Source organism: Pinus tabuliformis, chromosome 2_1 (assembly GCF_031772625.1).
Source record: "Pinus tabuliformis cultivar Carrire ecotype Pingquan chromosome 2_1, CPIR1, whole genome shotgun sequence".
Taxonomy (NCBI): domain Eukaryota; kingdom Viridiplantae; phylum Streptophyta; class Pinopsida; order Pinales; family Pinaceae; genus Pinus; species Pinus tabuliformis.
The window spans coordinates 785,297,389-785,318,780 of NC_142299.1; the positions used below are offsets into that span (position 1 = coordinate 785,297,389).

Below are 21,392 nucleotides of genomic sequence, written 5' to 3' on the forward strand. Positions count from 1 at the left end.
ATTGGTGACCGCTACATCCGCAAAATATTTTTACGAGGAAGATCCACTCAAAGGGACCACTTCCTATCAGCTCGACCACAAAGGAATATTTGTATCGGAGAGATCGACCTAAAGGATTCACTTCCTATCAGCTCAACCATGGAGTCTCATCCCGAGGGTGTAGAGAGAATTGAAACCATGACTTACCAATAGCAAAGGTTCTTTAATGATGAGGATTCGACCAATTGGGCTAATCCACGGGGTTTACATTTAATGTATTGCTACTATTACATTATAGTTGATTATAAATATATATTATCAATTGAAGTTCATTAGGTCTAATTACATTAAATGTTGTAATAGAGACAATGTTTTTATGTTTTTCGATTTTAAAAAATACTTAATCAACCTTTTATAAGCTATAAAGTAAAAAAAATTAGAAAAATCGACAAAGTTATAATAAATAAATAAAAAAGCCAAAAAATAACTAAAGATTTATTTAATCACCCAAGAACACTTCAAATCTATTATTCAAAATATATATATATATATATAGATAGATATATCTATACTTTTAAACTGATAATGTATCTCATTTATCAAAATTTCCTCTCCCCTAATTTAGTGCAAATTTCAAATTTTGCCTACTTTAAAATCATAACCATGAAAATTAAACAGGTTATTCAATATTGATGTAAACTTTCAATTTTAGGAAAACTTTACTATCAATTTGATGTCGACAAAGTATTTGGTGAAATGTGAGAAAGAGAAGTTAATATGGGTTTTCACAACGATTGCAAATTATCTTACAAAAGTCTCAAGCCTGTGTGGCTTCCCAGGGGCGATATGTCTCCCTTGAGGTGCCTGGTTGCTTGTTTGGAACATGTAAAGTAAGCTTTTAGGGTTGGGGATCTTCAAACATTTCCCATTTTTGTTAAGTTCTTATCTAGATAACCTATGTGCATCAAGGTAAAAGTGAGAAACGTTGTAGTTTTGGTAGATGACAAAATTCATCAGATTACAAGAATCCTTGTGGGAGTGATTAGGCTCCTCTATGAACGAATGGTACTGAGGATGGAAAATGGTCTCAAAGATTATGGAATTAAAAAGGACGCTATTGTCTTCTTAGTTTTTGTTCTAAAAGGAGGTGCCAGGGGAGAAAGGGCATCTTCTTTTTTAAGGCCCGTGTCTTTTAAGGAATCCCAAAAGCCAAATCTCACTTCTCAGACTCCTAAGGAGCTCTTAGGTTAGGATTTTATGGTGGAACATTACTTGGATAACTGATTGCTAGAGGTGAATGACATCATTAACAAGAGAACAACATATTTTAAAAGTCGAGGGATTATATGTTTTTTTAATGGATTTTGACCCTCGACATCTACCCTCTAGGATTAGGCCTACCAAAAATGGTCCAAAAATATAGATTTGTTATTTTGCTTGAAAGGATATTTTGTGGTTTTCTTCAAAGATCTGGAAGACCAAAATAATATTTTTGATTAGGGGCCCTAGTTTTGGGGCTGGGATGGTCTCTTCATTCAACATGGTTTTTTGAGTTTAATCCTCCTACCATGAAGACCTTGCATATTCCTATTTGGGTTAGACTTCCAAACTTTCCTCTTCAATGGAGCTGGCTAGAGATCCAAGAGGATGTTGGTGACTCTATAGGTCGCTTCATCAAAGTAGATAAGTAATATTGACAAAAAATTTCTAAGTTTCATCTGCGTATGCATGGAAGTGGACTTCAGTGAAGGTCTACTAGATAAAATCACCCTCAAGTGGGAGGATAAGGAGTATTCCGTTGTGTCTGTGCCGCGGAATATCATTTCCTGCATCAAAACAAAATAAGAGACGAAATTTTTTAATTCTAACACTAAAACTTTTAATTTTAGCACTAAAATAATAGTTGTGTCGTGCTTAATTATGTTACCCATAGAACTGCGATCATATCCTCGTCGTCGAGCTTGTCGTCTCCTCGGAGCGAAAGGAGGACATCCACAAAGTCTGAGTCGGCCGTGTCGTCCCTCTGTCGATGCTCGTCGATGATGTTCTTGACAAACGATGTAACACGCGGAACAAGACGAGCGCAGATGCTGTGGATTCTGAGTGGATCGAGTACTCGTAGCCATGGGAGATGATCAGCCCAGTTGAACGCTCCAAGAAGCTCGAATCCCTCATTCACCATCTCGCGAAGATTCTTCTCAGTCTCGGCATCCACCGAACGTCGACCGAAGACACTTCCCATTTTCTTGGCACCATGGAGACGAGCCAGATACTCGAGATTTCGGTGAGCAAGTCCGACGCTCATGTCCATGGGGCTTCCGATAACGGGCCATCCTTTGGGGCCAGGAATGGCGATGGCTTTCTTGTGTCTCGCAGCAGCCCATGCACATCCTCCAGGGCTGAACCAAGAAAGCATTGCACCACAAACAGCAACAATAAGCAGTGCTATATAGAGTGACCACTGCCCCACTGCAGAAATATGGTCCGTGGAATGTAGTACATGGTCAAGTACTCCATTCTTTGTAAGAAAAATGGCGTAGAGCCACCAGCCCCTTGTCGAAGAGGATTCAGGATTCTCCATTGCCTAAGATACAGACGTAAGTAACTATGGAATGAGTGAATGAAAAGCGAGTTAAATGAGGAAGAGGAGTGCACGCCCTCTTATAGCCGGAGGAGTGAAGCAGGGGCATGTGGGAAAAATATGCTTCCAAGAAAATAACAGTAGTCGCGGTACCAGCGGCACCATCTCCGGCATTATCCAGCCCGATTTACTTTCCTAGTGGAACAGGGAATACCAACTCCATTGAATGCGTTCCACCCCAGCCTAGATGGCGATGCATGGATGCACGGATTTAATTCCTCCTTCCTTGGCAATTCATTCCATTACGATTGATGTCAATCATCTTGTCCGCCGTCAGACAGATGTGATGAAAGAGCTTTGTCACGCCGTCAGACAGATGCGACGTGAGAGCTTTGTCGGTTCTATTAAATCAGAGGTGGAAAGAGTAACGACACCCTGAGATTGATATCCAATAATAAAACCCTACACAAGTGGGAGGTCAAACGTGTATCAGTGAACATCATATCCTCTCAAATGTTGAGAGGTCAAGGAACAAAGATGGTTGAAACATATCTGAACATCACAACCTCTCGAATGTTGAGAGGTACAAGGAAGTAAAAGTAGTTTCAAAGAAGTAACTAAACATTAATATATATGCGCAAGTAGTCCACGTCGCGCCGTCCAGATAAAACAATGTATACTCACAGCACAGCGGTTGTTATTCAGCTCTTAGTTATTGGCAGTAAACGAAGTTCAATACGTATACGTTTCTCGTAAGACGATAGTATACGTAACACTATCGTGGGTCATTAGAACGTTTTGCCGAGTTACATAGTGGTGCATGCGTGGGGTTGTGAAAGGGCAATGACCATACTGGATTGTTTTTAATACTACATAAAGTTTTAATTTGTTTTAAATTTATTTATTTTGCAGTAAACTTTTTTAAGGATTAAAGTTGGGATCTTATTATTTATTTACATGGAAATCCATAATTGGGTTATTATTCTTCATAGACTAAAATTATTTTAATTAAAAATTCTAATTAAATTAGTGTGATACATTGCAATAATCAATAATGCCAAAAATTATATATATATATATATATATATAATAATAAAAACAACATAATCTAATCATAATTATTAAACTAATATTTACTAAAACTTTAAAAAGATAATATATATATATATATAAAATATGTTATTTTAAAGAACTCAAATTAAAAAATAATTATAAAAATAAAAATTAGTTCAATATAGTATAAGTAGACTTAACAGTTAAATCACATGTCTTTATTTCCTTTTAAGCAATTACATATTCAATATACTATAAATACATTTTAATAGACATTTATACATTTTAATAGACATTTATAGCCAAATTATTCTAGTGAGGTGAATCTATTTTCCCACAAATAAAGAAATCATACACCAATACACCAAATTCTGATTTGACCTGTGATAGATATATATATATAATACTAAAAATTATAAAATGCTAGAATCATATATTTATAAGAAATAATAATCACATAATATTATATTTTAGAATATTAAAAAATCAATAAACTAAAGGAGGTAAAAATTAAAAAGAATATTAAATAACATCTAAGAAATTGAAAATAAGTAAATATTAAAATTAAAATACTTAAAAAAAATATTAGTATAATGAAATGGAATCTCATTTATATATATAGTTGAGATTGCATAGAAATTAAATTAAAATACTAAAAGTGTAAAATATAAATTTAATATAATGGAATCATATAGATAAGAAATAATAATTACATAAAAATATATTTAAGAAAATTAAAATATATGAAATACCAAGGAGAAGAAACTCTTATTAATGAATGAATAGACCAACTATGTTTGGGACTTCCATGTTCCACCCAACCATAAATTGGATGAATCAAATATCTCTTCAACCAATCACCCTCGTGCCATATTCCAAGCATGCATGTGCGACTTATAACCAAAATAAACCAAATAAGCATGGATGCCACCAAAAGAATAATTTAGGACCATTAAAGGAAATTATAATTGAATGTTGTGTTACTACATAGTCTATCTAAAATCTAGAAGAAATTGTAGCAAGGAACAAATTCTAGCAATGCTAGAGAAATCCCTATAAGAAGTTGTAAAAACCATCAAATATTCAAAAACATGGCCCAATTGCCAACAACACATGGAAAATCTACCATTTGAAACCTATTTCAAGATTGTTTCTCATGACATCGCAAATGGTTATTTTGAAAATTTGAAGGTTATTGTTTCATTTCATTAAAATGATGGTGCAAGTACCAAAAACAACAACATATATACTACAAGTACCAAAAGTAATATAAATAGCTGGTCTGCCTTTTTTTATAGACACCACGAAAACATGGATATATGCCACCATTGTACTCATGTGAAATGGACCTTGAGAAACAATGGTTGAGGGCTATAGCGTGTATGGTTACACACTACACCCTCATCTGCATTATGAAAAGATACACAAGTGGGATAACACTTAATAGAATGAGTGGAAGCCATTTTTTGAAACTTTTGAATGAAGTTATTTGGGAAGGCATTTACTCCTGTGAAAGTTTATATTTTATCAATGACACTCGTGATTTAAAGGGAGTGATTTTGCATAAATAACATGATTTCCTTGGGCCAAAAATGACATATTTCTTGGTTAGCAAAGTCAACTATGACACATATCTTACGCAACCCATTCTACTCTCCTAAAAAAGAACCTATAGCTCACATGAAAAGCCTACGTATGAGTCTAAAAAAAACTAGCCTCTTAACTAACGAAGATCACCAAGGATTTCTCATATGGTGTATTTATCAATAGTCTCTTAATTGACCATGATCGCTAAGGATTTCTCCTATGGTGTATTGATCAATAGTATGGACTTGAGCTCAACTTTGATGGGTCTAGTGTATAATGCTCAGTTATCTTCTTTGAGAGGGAAATATGTCAATCTCTATCATATGTCACTAGAGAAGGAATTTTTGATGTAATGAAGAAAGATCTCCAACCCCCTTATCATTGGAAAACACTTATTCCATGTGACACAATACCCTACATCACATGGTCTATGTGACACTATACCCTACATCATTGGATAAATGGAACTTTAAGTGATACTTGTAGCCATTATTGCAGGGAATTTAACTTTTAAAGGGATAAATATATATCTCTCTCCTTATGTGTTTTGAGAGAAGTTGACACTATTTCTTGGATAACACTCAAAGTGTTAGGTTCATCTCAAGTGATACCTATAGCCATTATCACAAGGAAGTTTACTTTTCAAGTGATAATATATCTCTCTCTTGTTGTGTATTTCCAGAGAAGCTGACCCTATCGCTTGGATAGCACCCAATGTGTTGGGTTTGTTACCAATGACATTAAAGCAGATTACAACATTGTCCTACTGTGGGAAAAAATCGGGCTTAAAGGTTAAAAGTTGCTATGGTTTTTGTTATGGTGATGACTTGCAACTAAACACTAAATTTATTGCATTGTAACAATGAAGAGAAGACATAAGCAGGTGATAAGAGTATAGATGAAGTCATAACATTGACAAGGTTGACATCGCAAATGGTTATTTTGATTATTTGAAGGTTAGTGTTTCATTTCATTAAAATAATACTGAAAGTACCAAAAACAACAACATGAGATAGGACTAGTGCATGGAACCCACCACCCCAAACACCTTTATTTCAACATTTGCATGACCTCCAGTCTATTCCAATTCACTTGCATGAGGATAAGTTTGATATATCAGTGGACTAATCAACATGTGATCTAGTCATGAGTCCAAAATATGCATGAAATTAGGATTGACACCTCCAATAGGACGAGTTTAGAGATTTGCATATATTCTTTGATTCCTTACGTGATTGGATTGGATTTAATTTTGTTTTACAGTTTGATTTAATGAAGATAACCTTGCTGGGTTAATAAAACTGGAGAGTTGATAAGTGTGAAAAAAGTGTTGTCCGCTCTAGCTGGACAGTTCCACAACATATAGCTTGTTTAACTAGAATGGAATATCCCTACAATGGTATTTTATTCAAGTAAGTGATCTACTCAAAAGATAAGTGTTATAAGAATCAAAATATGCCATTTTTCTCAGCATACTCGATACCTCCAAATGAAATTTCTAGAACCAAAATATGACATTTGTTAGGTCCCTATACTACTAGTGTAACCACTTATTGTTATTAGTACAAACCCCTTATTATATTGTTGTGCACATGTAGTCCCCATATTGTTATTATTGTGCCACATAGAAGCCCACTATTGTTATTATTGTGCCCTTACATTATTATTATTATGTCAGCTTTGATTATATTATGACCCCTTAGACTCCTATATATAGAAATGAGGTCTTGTCATTTGTGTCATCCAATAATTGTTCATTTGTGTAATGTAAAGGAGTTTTCCCCCTCGAAGAGGCTTATTTCTAAGGCGTTGATCTATCTTTTCTATCTTTTCTATCTTTGGTATCAAAGCTTTGGATTCTAGGGTTTCGTTGCTCCAAACAGGTCATCGTGGAATTTTTGCTATAACGTTTTCGCTACAAAGTTTTATAAGCTAAAACAAAAACCCATTTGAGGAGAAATCGGTTTGCACCTCAAGTCTGAATTTCAAATCTTTTCTGGCTATATTTATGGAGATATGAGCTGAGGAAGTTAGGGTTTTCGCAAGCTCCAGAATTTCATCTCAAACAGGTTATCGTGGAATTTGTGTTATAATTTGTTTTCTACGAAGGTTCAAACACTGAAATTAAAACCTATATGAGCAGAAATTGTGGGGAATCTCGGGCTTGAATTTCAGATCTTGTTTCGCTATATTTTCACAGATACAGTCCAAGACATTTAAGGCTTCTGCAGGCTCCCAAATTACATCCTAAATAGGTGACCTTGGGAAAATCATCATAACTTTCTCTCTGAGCATCAAATTGAAATTTTGTAAGAAGTTGCAGAAATAGGATGCACTGTAGTTTTCTATGTATCAGTTTCAGACCCTAAGGTTGAAACAATGACACGTGGCACTTCATACAAATTCGCTCTACTGAACTGGTCTATAATCAGGTCATCATGGGAGATTTGACATAACTCTTCCTTGCAGAATCCAATCTTCATCAGACTTGAGGGTTTAGAAAGAGGACTCAGATGGCTACTGTAGGACGCAATTTCAGAACTTGGAGATCTGAAATTACAGAGTTACAATCGTTTCAAGATCGAGCTCCTAAAATCAAGAAAATGTGATATGAGGAAGTTTGATGGAAAGGATCTGGTAAATTGGATACTGTAGATGGAGAAATATTTTGGTCTACATAAGGTGGAACGGTTACAAAAGTTAATTATTGCATTTTCATATTTAGAGCCAGATAAATTTTTATGGTATAAAGGGCTTTGTTCTCGTAAATTACTTGTTACGTGGTCAATTTTCACGGAGGAAATGATAGCACATTATGAGGATACAAAGCGCAACACCTTCTTTAGCCAATTGATAAATCTCAAACAAAAGTGTTCAATGGCAAAGTCTATTGAGGACTTCCAAAAATTGAATATAAGGGAAATTGATATTCTAGAGAAGCAGAGGATTGACGTCTCCATAGGGACTTTAAAGGATAGCAATAACCTAGAATCAAAATATGACATTTGTTAGGTCCCTATACTACTAGTGTAACCCCTTATTGTTATTAGTACAAACCCCTTATTATATTGTTGTGCCCATGTAGTCCCCATATTGTTATTATTGTGCCCCATAGAAGCCCACTATTGTTATTATTGTGCCCTTACATTATTATTATTATGTCAGCTATGATTATATTTCGACCCCTTAGACACCTATATATAGAAATGAGGTCTTGTCATTTGTATCATCCAAGAATTGTTCATTTGTGTAATGTAAAGGAGGGTTCCCCCTTGAAGAGGCTTATTTCTAAGGCGTTGATCTATATTTTCTATCGTTTTGTGAGCTGGTTTCATAACATTTGGTATCAAAGCTTTGGATTCTAGGGTTTCGTTGCTCCAAACAGGTCATCGTGGAATTTTTTCTATAACGTTTTGGCTACAAAGTTTTATAAGCTAAAACAAAAACCCATTTGAGGAGAAATCAGTATGCACCTCGAGTATGAATTTTAGATCTTTTCTTGCTATATTTCTAGAGATATGAGCTGAGGAAGTTAGGGTTTTCGCAAGCTCCAAAATTTCATCTCAAACAGGTCATTGTGGAATTTGTGCTATAATTTGTTTTCTACGAAGGTTCAGACTCTGAAATTAAAATCCATATGAGCAGAAATTGTGGGGAATCTCGGGCCTGAATTTCAGATCTTGTTTCACTATATTTTCGAAGATACATTCCAAGACATTAAGGGCTTTTGGAGGCTCCCGAATTACATCCTAAACATGTGACCTTGGGAAAATTGTCATAACTTCCTCTTTGAGCATCAAATTGAAATTTTGTAAGAAGTTGCAGAAATAAGACGCACTGTAGTTTTCTGTGTATTAGTTTCAGATCCTAAGGTTGAAACAATGACATGTGGCACTTCATACAAATTAGCTCTACTAAACTGGTCTATAATTAGGTCATCGTGGGACATTTGACATAACTCTTCCTTGCAGAATCCAATCTTCATCAGACTTGAGGGTTTAGAAAGAGGACTCAGATGGCTACTGCAGGACGCAATTTAAGAACTTGGAGATCTAAAATTATAGAGTTACAATCGTTTCAAGATCGAGCTCCTAAATCAAGAAAATGTGATATGAGGAAGTTTGATGGCAAGGATCCAGTAAATTGGATACTATAGATGGAGAAATATTTTGATCTACATGAGGTGCAACGGTTACAAAAGTTACGTATTGCGTCTTCATATTTAGAACCAGATCAATTTTTATGGTATAAAGGGCTTTGTTCTCGTAAATCACTTGTTACATGGTCAATTTTCATGGAGGAAATGATAGCACATTATGAGGATACAAAGCGCGACACCTTCTTTAGCCAATTGATAAATCTCAAACAAAAGTGTTCAATGGCAGAGTCTATTGAGGACTTCCAAAAATTGAATATAAGGGAAAATGATATTCCAGAGAAGCAGAGGATTGATGTCTCCATAGGGACTTTAAAGGATAACATTCAACATGAGGTTCATCTTTGGGAACTTGATTCATTGGAGAAGGCATTTAGGTTGGAAAGAAAAGTGGAAAGAAAAATTATGGCAACAAGGAATTCTATCCCTCACAACTATATAGATGAAAGTGTTGTTTCTCCTAGCCTTCCACAACCTACAAGGTTGACACCACAACAATGGGAATAAAAAAGAGAAAAATGGCTCTGTTACAATTGTGATAACAAATACATTAAAGGTCATACGTGTACTAAGAAGAAATTATTTTACATTGATTGTGGAGAGGAGGAAGAAAAGCATCAAGTAACATCAAAAGAATAGGATATACATGAGGAACCAACCCTAGAGAAAGAAGAAATGAATCCAACCATATCTTGTAAAGCATGGGAAATAATTACCACTCCTAAAACTCTTAAGATATAAGGACATATCAAGAAGAAAAATGTTCAAGAAGTGAAATATCACATCGAGCATCAAGAAATGAATCCAACCATATCTTGTAACGCATTGGAAGAAATTACCACTCCTCAAACTCTCAAGATAGAAGGACATATCAAGAAGAAAAATATTCAAGTAGTGAAAGATCACATCGAGCATCAAAAACAAGTTCTCCAACTTTTAAATGATAACGCCACTTTGGTGCAGAATCGAATGAAACGACTGGCAGATCAACATCGCAATGAAAGAATTTTTGATGTAGGTGATTGGTTATTTTTATCGTTACATCCATACAAAAAAATGTCCCTCAAGAAAGCTACTTATGAGAAGGAAATGTTGGCAATACTACATGCACTTAAGAAATGGCGACCTTACCTAATGGGAATACACTTCAAGGTAAAAATGGATCATGATAGTCTTAAATATTTTTCAGAACAAAGATTATCTTTAGAAGAAGATAAAAGATGGGTCACAAATATGTTGGGTTATGACTTTGAAATCATCTACAAAAAAGAGAAGCAAAATGTTGTTGTAGATGCACTCTTAAGAAAGGATGAGGATGTGGAAGCATTGTTTTGTGCTATTTCTATTATCCAACCAGATTGGATAAAAGAAGCAAGGGATGAATGGAAGAAGGACGAAGAAGTGTGGCCACTCATTCAAAAGTTGCAGAAGATCCCAGTTCAAACAATATTGTCAGAACTTGACGAGGAAGGAAAAATCATATTGGAACCTAGAGCAGTCACAGAAACAAGAACCCAAAAGCTATGAAATCAATCAATTTTAGAGTATCTCATCAAGTGGAAGAACTTAACCACTGAAGATTCCACATGGGAGGACAAGAATTTTATACAGAAGAATCAAGAACTACTCAAGCATTGAGGACAACACTTTTTGAAGGAGAGGGTCATGTTAGGTCCCTATACTACTAGTGTAACCCGTTATTGTTATTAGTACAACCCCCTTATTATATTGTTGTTCCCATGTAGTCCCCATGTTGTTATTATTGTGCCATTACATTATTATTGTTATGTCGGCTCTAATTATATTATGACCCCTTAGACTCCTATATATAGAAAGGAGGTCTTGTCATTTGTATCATCCAAGAATTGTTCATTTGTGTAATGTAAAGAAGTTTACCCCCTTGAAGAGGCTTATTTCTAAGGTGTTGATCTATCTTTTCTATCTTTTTATGAGTTGGTTTCATAACAACATTTTTCTCGGCATACTCGGTACCTCCAAATGACATTTCTACCAATCCTTTCAACTCCACCATCACATACTTCCAAATGAAATATATACATATCATGGCTCTAGACATCGTCTTCCCTTGAATGTTTGTAGTTTTATGTGAGATGCATTGACCAAATCTCAGATGCAGACGTTAGTTTGTTTGGACGAGTCTTAGATCCCACTGGCACCAGCGCTAAGCACAACTCTATTGTCAGAGATCAAATCAGTTGCCTTGGAGTTGAATTTGGGTTGTCAAGATAAAACATTCAGAGTTGAAGTTGGGTTGCCAAGCTAAAGTAGAGGAGAGGCTATGCATCCTGTTAAGAAGTCTAGAGTTGTAACTAAATCTCAAGGTAGCTACTGATTTTTCTCAGGAGAAGAATAAGAAGAATAACAAGTGTCCCGTTCTTTATACACTACACCAACATGCACACAACCATTTGGCCCTCTTCAGTGTTTCCATGGTTACAGTCAGTGTTTCCATGGTTATAGGTAGTGTTTAATGTTTATAAACTAATGTTAGCATTAGTTTCAATCTTGGAAATTAGAATAAAATAAATGCATGGAATAGAGATATTGTATGAATAATATCAATGATATGGTTTGTCTACCTTGGGAAGAGGCCAAATAAGACCATCAGTTATATTATTGGTCCTCAAAGTTAAATTGATAAATTCATAGGTTGACAAAAACGGTCATTTTATGAATAGGGTAAAGTTCATATAAACTTTGGATTAATATGCACAAGTAATAATGCTAACTAATATAATGGATTACTATAGTCCCATGTCATAGATTACATGAACTAATAAGAAAAATACTCCCATATTCATGTCTCACAAATTAAATTCCAAACTCTAAAGAGAGACTATGAACTATAATGAATTAATAAACTCTCAATGAATTTATTGCTCCATTGAAAGTTTTTTATTTTTTTTAATTACTTATATATATGGTTGATGTCATTTTTTGTCTAGAGGTAGTGTTATTTGAGTGCCCTCTAAAAAACTAGTGTTCTTGAGGTTTTTCAAGGAATCCCTAGTGAGGGATGTTACATGCGGTAACTCTTTAACGCTTTCTCAATCCCACTTCCATAATCTGCTACTATGTTTAAACATGATTTGTTTATTTGATGTTATGGAAAATCTAATAGATCCTTTTCAATATCCTACTCAACATAAGTGTGGATGCAGCCTTAACCATGAGTGAGAATGATCAATCACGAAGATAAGGTTAGTTTTGGGACTCTCCTTCGAAGGATCTAGTTCTGGCCATATGGCATATTGGGCTTTACTCATAATCTTTGAACATTGTTATTCTCCTGTCATGGGTTTTAAGCACATAACCATTGAATGTAGTCGGTAAATTTTATTTAGTTAATCATCGCATCAATAGCCCAAAAAATAGCTTTTTGGGGCTCTACACAATGAGTCTAGTAGGGAAAATATATTTTCAAGGCTCTGCATGGTAAGTCCACTCCAAGGGTTCCTCTGGTGTGGAGAAGGTAAGGCCATGGCTCTTTGTCAAATCTCCAATAAATCGAGAGACTCCTAAAACTCCATCCTTGTGCAAATATTGGTTGAACAAATGTGGGACCAACAATGCCTATTGCTATAAACCCTCCTTACCCAACAATAAGATGCCTAACAACAACCAAAACTATGGTTTTTTTAGCATTATTGTGCATCGATTCATATTTACTTTCATGGAAGGTCTTCAATGTTCATTGTGGAAAGAGCTATAGATTATGATGGATCAACTACTTGAGAGTTGATATCAAGTGAGGTAGTTTTAGTCCAAATGAATAAAAGCTTATCATTCATATGCATACCATTTTTAGAAATAGGTTGGTTTAAGTTTCATCGATTTATTAGTTCGTGGTGGTGCATTAAAGGATTGACATTAAGATATATTTTAATGGATTAAATATGTGCAGGTGGGCATGCATAGAATTCCATCCACCTAAAAGAATATATAATGATATTTAAAATTACTAGAACTCTTGGATAAAGAAAGAGCTTGTTAAGGGTGAGATAATCTCAAAGAATATTGAGGCTTCCAAAGTACATATTAATTTTCCATAGTTCCTGTTTGAAGAATATGAAACTCTCGGCAATGAGAGTAAGATGCTAAAAATTCAATAATTTTAACCATATCTAGAAACAAAAAATGTAAGAACAATAATTTGCAATATATATTACAATGGCACAATGGTTTGTAGGTTCAAGGACTCCTAGTTTCAAATACATTGCATGGCTACAACATCTTGAACCCAATTGAAGGCTCCTTTTGTTATAATCCAAATTCAGAAAAAAGTAATGGACTTACACTACATCATCCATGAATGAGAGTGACTACATGAGATCCCTAAATATGGCGTTGTTAATTTATTCTCATCATGAAACATTGGATCATGTTGATCATGCTAACATAGCTAGATTGTGGGAATCTAGTTCCAACTATAATGGGGTTGTTTTAGGATATTCCAAGTGCTTATACAATGGTGAAAAATATAACCATGGCACTAAAATAGTTGCAGATATTTGCCTCCACATTATGATGCTAATGAAGAATTTGCAACCATTGATTTAAAAGATAGTGTCAACAATTGACTAAGATATGTCAAGCAAAACCAAAAAAATGACATTAATATAGCCCAAGATACATGAGCATAAAATGTGAAAAAGTAATTTAATATCCAAGAAGTGGAAACAATGATATAACCAATAAATTGAAGATAATAAGTCAAACACTAGGAACAAAGGTTTTTTCAACATATAACATTTTGCACTACCTCATTGTCAACTCTTGGAAAGGTCTTTCTTGAAGATATAGAAGCTTCATTCACATCAAAATATGCCTGCCAAATGATGAATACATTTAGATAGACTTACAACTTTTAATCAAATGATCTAGAATATAAAACATCATTATGCAAATAATGATCAAATGGGAAAAGGGGTAGATTTTAAATATGTGTAACAAAAAACTCCTGAGTTCAAAAACCTATATTATAGTTATACCCTCATCCAATTTCTTTAGGCTTTTTTTACTAAAGGTATATCAAGAGGCTATTGGTCTCCTAGCTATAGAATTGGATGATTTTTATTTGCAACTTAATGAAATGGAAAAGTTTTGGAGACAAGCGACATTCTTCTTCTTTCATTGAGCCATGACAAATGAATAAAGAAAATAGTATCAATCACTTGGAAAAGGAAATTTGATAACGACAAATACCATGAATAAACAAAGAATCTAATGAGATGGTGGGCTAAAAAACATACCACCCATAACGAACCTTTCCATCCAAAGATTATTCTATGTTGGGTGACAACAAAATATTTCGATAGAAATGTCATGTAACCTACTACTACAAAGGAAATTCAGACCCCAACTTCTTGTTCCACTTCTAATTTTACCCAAAATTACCTTAGATTTAAAGGTATCACCATATCTCATACCAAACAAAATTTTAAAAAAAGAAAGATATCCTTTGGAGAAATAGGATCATCAAACAAAATTGAACCATACATATTAATGAACCTTATTTTATATATTAATATTATGATGAACCTATTTTTATATTGGAAAGACAAAAAATTTCATAGATACTAACAAATCCTTATGCATTCCTTGCATTCAAATGAGTTAACAAAAATTAGTGGAACCAGGAGAGCAATGATATTATAGTTTTAGCAGAGACATTTTATCTCTTCCTCCAACACCAATATTCTTCTTATCTGTTGTAGCAAAAATGAAAATCCCCAATGGATATTGTTGCCTTCACAACCACTCCATTTCTACTAGTGTCTTGGGCATAAAATTGGACCCTTTCTTGCTAGAGCTATTAGATGCCATTTCATTGAGCTATAGTGATAGGTGAGAGCTATTCATAGCTCACTAAAGGTGTATCAAGAGGATATTAGTCTATTGGCTATAGAATTGGACTCTTTTTATTTGTAACTTAGTGAAATGGAAAATTTGTGGAGATAAGCTCCATTCTTCTTCTTTCATTGGGCCATGTAAAATAAATGAAGAAAATAGTCTCAACCCCTTGGAGAAGGAAAGTTGAGAAAAACAAATAGCATGAAAAAACAAAGAATCCAATGAGCTGAGTCGAGAGGGGTCTCCCTTTGTAAACAAGCATCCATAGGCTTGTTAGAGTCAGTATGAATCTTTACTAGAAGTTGAGTAGTCTTCACATCACCAACCACATCTAACGGAAAGGTACCAACCCTTACAATACAAATGATGTATCCAAATAAGGTGTAGTCAACACCAATAATATCATCTTTTGAATCTATTCTCAAACTTAAATGCCTCAAACTCTGATTCAAAGAGGTCATCAACAAATACAATCATACCAACTAGATCACACATTTTATTCACATATTTATTGGAAGCTTCACCATCATCAACAAGGTCTATTGTTGGATTCATCAATTCACAACTCACTTTGCAGTCGCCATAAAATTTGATATGGAAATTCAAATTTTATCAATTTAATCAAGGCAAAATCAAATTGATAATTTCTTGCTCTAGTTTTCAACACTCCCTCTCAGCAAGAAAAGGATTATCAACCACCCCTATCCAGCGCATGTGGAACTCAAACTTCCCTCTTGATTTTTTTTTAAATGTCAGCATCTTGTTCCTCTATCAGAATGTAGTGTAGCAACATTATTCACATATGCACATAGTCTCGTAAACGGTGATACAAGATATCTAAATGCTTGGATCAATCGTGAAATATAAGATTCTCAAAGAGTTTGATGCAACTCTAATTATCACTGTTGCATCCATCATCTGACCAAACAACCCAACAAGTATCTTACTCATCCATATCACCTCACATCTTGCTTGACTTGCAGTCATGTATCCTATTTTTGCCAAGTTGAGCACCACATATATTTGCTTCTTTTTGTACCGAGAAATAATTGCAAACCCAACATTGAAAATTCCACCTGATGTACTCTTTCGGTCTACTAGACTTCGCACTCAATTTGTATCTGTGAAGCCACAAAAATTCACTCCCTCTGCCCATCTGTACCATAGTCCAAACTGGATAGTGCCTCTGAGGTACTGTTAAACATGCTCAATTGTCTTCCATAATAATTTGATTGGCCTAACTATAGTTTGGCTTAGCTAGTTGACTGCATAACACATATATGGTCATGTGTTCACAAGATACATGGGTGAACCCACTAGTTGTCGATAAATGGTAGCATCCACTTCTTCACCTAAACTAGCATTCTCCTTCCTCCAGTTGTTTGCTAGATGTGTCTCCATGGGTTTACAACTCTCCATGTAGAATCTTTACAGTATCTCATTTTCATACTTGCCTTGAGAGACAAACAATTCCCTATCATCTTGCCATATTTCCAACCCAAGGAAGTAGTGCATGAAACCCATTGTTAGAACTCTGGACACCACATATCTCCACAATGGTATGATATTGTCCACTTTGAAGCCCTCATGGATTTGCTTTTGGACTTACTCATACCAATGGAGATATTTGTCCATCCTTATATACCATGATCCTCCCACTTCTAGTCAATGTGGGACTATTTGGTCGTATACCCATCGAGCCTCAAACGATTATCCATCCGTCCACTACCAACTCTGCTCCAATGCGTTGGAAGCACATGCCTTACATGGAGCACCTACCTCGAGAGCTTTCTCTATCCCAGGTCAACTCCTCTTCACCGTGATGAGGACATGTCCATGAAGAATCCGCACACCGCCTGTCTAACCGAGCTCATCCCCCATCGTGATATTACCTTCGTTCAACATTCCGAGGATTCATCCACTTGGCTAACTTTGCATGGCTCTGATACCACTTGTTAGAACTCTGGACACCACATATCTCCACAATGGTATGATACTTTGCCTAAGCCCTCATGGATTTGCTTTTGGACTTACCCCAAAAGGCCTCATACCAATGGAGATAGTCCATCATATACCCATGATCCTCCCCACTTCTAGTCAATGTGGGACTATTTGGTCGTATACCCAACACCCATGTCCTTCATTTCAAATTCCCTTGCAAGGTCCTCCTTGCAAGATCGGATGAGCTGCTCATCATTAGTTAAAATCAAATCATCAACATATAAGACAATAATAAGAAATTTACCTTCTACCAAGATGTGATTTATGTTTGCATCCGCCTCACTTTTGGTGAAGCCCAAACCGGTGAGATAACTATCAATCCTCGTGTACCAAGCACAGGGTGCTTGTTTGAGACCATACAACGCTCGCTTGAGCCTACACACATGAGACTCTCATTCAAATGTCTCAACACCTTCTCATTGCTCAATGTACACTTCCTCCTCAATAACCGCATTAAGAAATGTTGTTTTTATATCCATCTGGTGGATCTTCTACCCCATTTGTGTAGCCAAAGAAAGAATTGATCTAATGGATGAGTCCCTTGCTACAAGATCAAAGCTATCGTCATAGTCAATTCTTAAATTGATATGTTTTTCTCTTAATTGTTAATTGTCTTAAATGGGTTTGGTATTAAGTGCCCATTGTCTTAAATATAAAGTTTTGTCTCAAACTATTTTTGTCTTAAATATAAAGTTTTGTCTTAAAATAATTTTGTCTTAAATTGATTTTTGTCGTAAATATAAAGTTTTGTCTTAAAATATTGTTGTCTCAAACTCTTTTGTCTTAAATATAAAGTTGATTTAAAATATTTTTGTCTCAAACTATTTTTGTCTTAAATATAAAGTTCTCAAACTCTTTTGTCTTAAATATAAAGTTGATTTAAAATATTTTTGTCTCAAACTATTTTTGTCTTAAATATAAAGTTGTCTTAAAATATTTTTGACTTTTTAAGATAAAATATTTCTCATCTTAAAAAAATGTTTTAAAAATTCCCTTGGTATAATAGTGTATCCAACCTACCCAAATGATTATATTGAATCAATAAATATACATTTTTGGAATTTCTCACCAAAATAATAAACTATGGTAAAATATATGCCAAGTTCATGAATAGACTTTTTACTTTGTAATAATGACCACCAATGGGAAAATACAACATACCGAATAAATAAAACTAATTAAATTAAGCCCACCATAAAATTTAGTAAGCAAACATGTAAAGAAATGAAACAACCGGTCAAAGAATGCAATGCATACGAGCGCAACGCGTTCTTCCATGCAGGTTACGTTAAACAAAACACCTAGATTGCAAGTTCATATTTCAGCCATGCTTTTGATGAAAGGTTAGACTGATCATGTCCTAACAAATATATCGAGAAACTCCCCCAAAATCTGATCTCGTAATTACCCAGATGTTTGGATAAAGATGTCCAAGCTTTGAAATGTTGATCTCCTACAAGACAACAATATATTATTTGCATACTCTTGAATGACCGATCGTCAATAGAATAAATCACTGTCACCAAATGGCACTCAATATTTGATTACGCATAGCACATCCTTTGCCATGAAACCATAATCACTGCAAAGGAAAATGCTTATGAAATGAGCTGAAATTGCGACCTTGATCTCTTAGTGGTTTGTTATTTCTTCATCATTTTACTAGTCTTTTCCAAAGTATGCATTGTGGTGTGAACTCAACTCCAGTTTGTTTGCTTCATTTAATTTTCGAACAACCTGAAATTCTAAAGATGAATAACAAAACAACCTGAAATTCTAAAGATGAATAACAAATAGATTAAAGGGAAAAATTTGACAACTTTCTAAAGCAAAAGAAAATTTACTTCTTAGGAATGTTGAAAAAAAATGAAGGCAAAACAAATCACCTTCATAAAATCCTCGTGAATTACATAATCATGCTCTGCTCGGATGGTTGACATGCCATCTACTATGCAAACATTCCGAAGGTCTGCTCCATTGAATCCTTGTACATGTTACAAAAATAATTCTCAATTCAGTAAACATTGTAAGACAGAGAAGCTTGTGTAAAAGAAAATTTCAGATAAAAAATATGAAACAAATAGAGGAACACCCTATCAGCTTTACTCCAACTTCATAATCTATACCTTCATGTTTTCAACTCCTACAACATTTATTTTCAAAACTTCCATCCTTGATCATTTTGTAACATAATTTCAATTTTCTGATCCAAATGACCTGGTCGAAGCAAGGTAGGGTCTAGAACGTAGAGTCGACTGGTGGCCATGATCATTTTTACCTAAACCAAAATACATTAATAATGCAGAGTTTCCAGATATAATGAAAAAAAAACATAAAGAAATTGAAACCATCTTAAATCACATATATAGTATATGACAATGCATTGTGAAGTAGTAAATTTCAATCATCCAATAAAAACACACCTTCGAATATTATGACATACTTTTCCCAGTTGATCAAACCCGTCCAGCTGATTGAGTAATTCCATTAGAGTCCTATAAATCTCTCTATTACGACTTGTTCGTTCACTGAAACGACATCCACCAATTGCATCCATAAAAATAACGCATAGCTGCAATTGAAATACACACCGTTCGGAAGCAGAAATTCGCCGCAGAGGCATGGCCTGAGCCAGTGGAGTACTATGCTTCTGTAAACAGTCGCAAAGATTAGGGCATCGAAATCTGAGCCAGTGCGAACGATTGTAGACGAAATGGGTTAATGTCCAGATTGTAATGTAAAATGACCACTGAATTGAATGTGTAATGTGGCCACCTTGAGGAGAGAGGCCACTCATCTAAAATAAGTTCGTGTGGAATGAAATGGATAAATTGTCGTTCCAAATATATTATTAAAATATTTATTATTTTTTTTTGTTACGCACAAGACAAAGCGAGTCATTGAAATCACAGTTGTCGAAAACACTACCAAATGAAAATCCATGACCAGCCATCTCTGAAAATCCATATGAGATTATGGAGGTTTGCTATATGTAATCATTTTACTGTATGTTTTAATGTGAAATTATTACAATGGTTTTCTGATTATTATATTACGAGTTTGATAGTATAATTCCAAAGCTGAAATGAATGATGCCAATTAGAATTGAATTGGCATTACGATGCATATATCTCAGATATTAAGATATGAATGTTCAAGCATTGGGGACTAAGATGATTAAATTGATTTTACCTTAATAAAAACACAGTTTTTTTGCAGCCTTTCCATAGTTTTCTTATGGGGAAAGGCTTTCACATACTTGGAACTATTGGGATGTTATAGCATTTTTATACTTCTCCTGATTTTTTATTTTGGTTACAAAAATGGGGATGGAATTACTAACAATCAATTATAATTCCATTGTCGAGGTTTAGGTTTATATATCTTCATGTAACCTACCTCATACAGTCAGCAAATTTTTTTAAGCAATTTTCAATTTGAGTAGTAAATAAACGTGTGTAAAATTTGGCGTATCATTTGTAAATTCAAATACTTAAGAAAAGGACTTCATTACTATAAGAAAGATGCGGCCTACCCCATTATTCATTAATTTGTTTAACTGATTAAACAAAAGTTGCCAATTCATGCTTTTCTTCAGTATTATTCAAAATGTCAAGGAACAATGTCACGTTCCTTGTAGACTGGTTAGATTGCATGTGGCAGAATGCAGCAAAGTGCTCCTTAAATCTGATTTTATTTAAGGTTTTTAAAATTTAAATTAATATGTTTATGTCTTTCATATTATGATTTAAAATATATATTTCTCTGAATAATATAAAAATAATATAAATTATGTATATTTGATTAGTTTAAATTTTTCAAAATTAATGATTCTTTTTATATTAATTATAATTGGATGATGAGTAATATTTTTAGATAATTGTGTGTTTCAGTTGAGATGTCCTAAGAGTGAACATTTCGCTTCTCAAAATTTAATTTGACACCGAAGAGAGAGAATATGAATAAATAGTATAAAATATAACTTTTAAAAATGGAATATAAATGTTAAACATAATGAAAATAATGTGAACAGTGGTGACATAATAATTAATTTCTTTTATATTATTATTAATTATTGAATATTTCGAGAATATAATAGAAAATGTATATAATTGATTACCTTTCGATTGACTTTAATGGTGCATGGTTGCTCTCTAGGGA

General features: G+C 34.3%; 2 pseudogenes; one reads left to right on the plus strand and one right to left on the minus strand.

Moving 5' to 3' along the window:
* Nucleotides 1-1,897: 1,897 nt before the first annotated feature.
* Nucleotides 1,898-2,734, minus strand: LOC149202925 (cytochrome P450 78A4 pseudogene; annotated as a pseudogene).
* A 73-nt stretch (nt 2,735-2,807) lies between these two features.
* On the plus strand, nt 2,808-14,014 carry LOC149202926 (uncharacterized; annotated as a pseudogene).
* Nucleotides 14,015-21,392: the final 7,378 nt, after the last annotated feature.